The following is a 3,449-nucleotide window of genomic DNA, read 5'->3' on the forward strand; positions in this document are numbered from 1 at the left end:
ATTGATGCATAGTGTCCCATGGGAGAAGATAGAGCCTATCCTGGTTTTAGGGACCAGGATGAGCCCCGATGATGAAGCATGACACCAATAGGGTTATAGCTTCCATATGTATATATTAGTAGTTCTTTGTGATTCACAGGAGGATCAGTTAAACCTGTTGTATACTTTTTGTGGAGATTTATAAAATAGAATGTTCAGAGTTTTGGACTGCTGCTTTAACAATAAGCCATAGGAAATCTTTGCAGCGTGATTTGGACCATGTTTCAAAGACCACATTTCTTGCTCTCTGTGAAATATGCGTTTTTATTCACACATTGTATTTTAAAAGCTTTCTATATTTGTATTTCACAGGATCAATTCCAAAATACCTATTTAAATTGATATCTACAGCCATAAGAATGTGTGATAAAATCCAAGTTAACAGTCTCACTTTAAGTAGATTCGTTTTGCGTTTTGAAGTACAGTGTATCTACTTGCGCGGGTTTGTATAAAAAGAATAACATTTATCTCAATAATTTGCCTTAGCGCAATTCAGCTCCAGGATATCTTTATCAGCAATGTGGGGTAAAAAGAGTGTGTGTGTTTGTGAAAGAAAGAAATTGTTAAAGCATGGAAGGAAACCAAAGGAAATCTAAAGCACGTTTTTAATAACCACATAATGCAAAAATCATGTTTCATCTAGCCACTGACGCAACCTTGCATCGAAAATATTCAAAAACGTTTTTAACAGGGAATCATTTTCCCGTTAATAGTAATAATTTAAATCAGAACAATGTTTATTGGATTCTGCGTTATATAACTGAAAACTCCCTTAGTTGTGGACTTAAATGCTGAAATGAACGTAATGTTCCATTGCAATTCTTTTCATGGACCTCTGGACCGCTTTCATGGCTGTGGCCACTTCCAGCTAAGCTGGACGGCTCAAGAACACCTACAACACGTAAACCTCTCAAAAGCGGCTCCTCAGCAAAGGTGGAACATAATAACTCGTTCTTTGGCCAAACCACACACAGTAGTAAAACATTAAGAGGCTGTTGAGAGTTATCTCAAGTTAAATCCAAAGGTAGGGCACCTCCAGGGCTTTAAAATGGAGGTAAATAACTTGCCCTAACGATGACCTGCGAATTGTGAGCCTTATGTTTAGCTCGGGACTGCCTTATGACCCCTATGCATTCACAACGCAATTCTTTGGAATTAAATAAAGTGTAGTGATTATTAAAAGCACATGTCTGTAATGTTCTCTTTCTCAACCTAAAATAGAATCGCCAAGTACATATCGTGTTGTCCAGAAATACCTGTAACCAGTGCTGTCGCTCAGTGCCAACAAAAAACAACCAATAGGAAGAAAAGGCTATTCAAAATGAATAAATAGGTGTAAAAAAGTCTGCTTCATGTACTCCATGTTCCTCATGTGCACTGCCCTGGCTTCCTAGGTCCACGAAGTGTAATGTGAAAATTGCTAGCTGTAAACCAAAGTAATTAAATTGTGTCATATACCCAAGTAAAGCCCAACACAATAACAGAAAGAAACCATCTGCAAGTGAAGCCCTGGTCCATTTTGGAAATGGTTGGGATTGAGGCAGGAGATGTTAGCAGCTCAAAACCTATTCCTTCAAAATGGTGGAGGTGCAATACTGCTGAAAAGTAGGTATGGTCGCTATAGAAATACCTGAGTCGTGACAAATGCACCAACGGAGTTAGGGTAGAACCCTAAACATGTGTTAAGATCTGTCACAAATGATCTGATACTAGATTCTAGGAAGCAAAATTCCCTTTTTCATGTGACAAGAAAAGGAAAATCTACTTTGATGTGAACCAGGTACCAGTGTGAAATTACAAACGTTTCTATTAGGAATGGAGACGTATACTTCCTCGTTAACAGCCACACACAGTGCAATACTTCTGGTTTCTTATGGCTTGCGCTTTACTTGCCTGCTGTTTGGAGCCCTAATGTCTAGAAAACCCCGGAATAGGAGCTGTGGAAATAGACAGACAGAGTATACTGGAGAGAATGGTTGAAGTGAGAGCCTTTTGATGGTTTCTGTCCTGGATGTTATGCTAGGGCTTTGTATTTATGTGATAAGTCTGATGACAATGCTAAGATCTCCATTAGAGGGGATTTAGGAATACGGCATCAATACTCCTGAACTGAGAAGGAAAGAAACCATAGGTTTGGGACCTTGGGGTGCAGGAATACCACACCCTTATAATGATCCTGAAAAATGGAGAATTGATTATAGAAATAAGTATTTTTGCATCCATTCATGCAAGCTCCTTTGGGGGAAGTTTTTTCTCTCCAGACATGTCCACTTCTTTGAGTAGATGAAATATCTCCAGGAAATATTTAAGATTTGCACTGCTGCCAGTAACTACATCAATATTAATTTGTCTATTGCATTCAGGCCCTCACTGTGGAGTCTCCTACACTTAAATGCCTGGATTGCGGGGGTCTGTTAGAAATGGGGTTTCTGGTTGGCTAAACTATATACTCAAGCAAGGCAGTACCCGCCACTCTAGTCAGGGTAAACTAGATGCACAACTGAGATAACCTGTGCTCACCCCTAGTAGCTTGGTGCAGAGCAGGAAGGCTTATCAGAAGAGGCAATGACGGAAAAAATCCAGAAACACATGTGTCTAGAGATGACAGCACTAATCTGCACCAACTTTGATCGTACACTCCAGCAAAATGCCAAGTAAGCATGCACTAAAAACTGCATTTACCAGAATGCTAAGGGGTGAACTGTGCTGGGAGGTCAGCAGTGTGCTCCCATCCCTTCCTGTTTGAAGAGGCGATGTGTAAAGTATTTGGGCAACACACACATAGTAAAACAATGAACACACCACAAAAAGACTCCACGCAGTTTTAGAAAAATAACTTAGTATATACGGAACAATTGAAGGCCAAAACGATGCAAATATGATGAATACTTTTCAAGTTATGTGCATTTAAAGTGTGTAGGTTAATACAGTGATTTGACAGCACTCACAATCCTCTATTCAAGAGCTGGAAGGCCCAAAAGACCTTCCTATTCCTATCGTGGCCAAAACAGATGTTACACTAGGCGCCTGGAGGCAAGTGCTACATGGATCCTCTCAGGACCAATATAGTTCAGGGATCTCTGCTGTTTACAAGCACACAGCTCAGCTTTGACGGACGTCATGGGTCCAGTTGCACCCAAATAGTACCTTACAGGGGATTCGGCAATATTGAGGGAGCGAGGCATTGTCCTCACTTCATGCTGGATGGTGGGGTGTAGATCAGAAGCAGACCCTGTGTCGTTGAGCCCAGAAGGTTGGCTGTAGTGCGGCGTCCTGTGATCAAAGTAGCAAAGCTTAGCAGAGTTCGGGCACCCCATAAAGGAAAGGGGCTTAAGTGTGGCATGGTCAGCAAGTCCAGGGAACGTCAGGGCAACACATCATTGAGCCCCTTAAGGAGAGTGAATGCTGCA

Source organism: Lissotriton vulgaris, unplaced genomic scaffold (assembly GCF_964263255.1).
Source record: "Lissotriton vulgaris unplaced genomic scaffold, aLisVul1.2 SCAFFOLD_264, whole genome shotgun sequence".
Classification (NCBI taxonomy): domain Eukaryota; kingdom Metazoa; phylum Chordata; class Amphibia; order Caudata; family Salamandridae; genus Lissotriton; species Lissotriton vulgaris.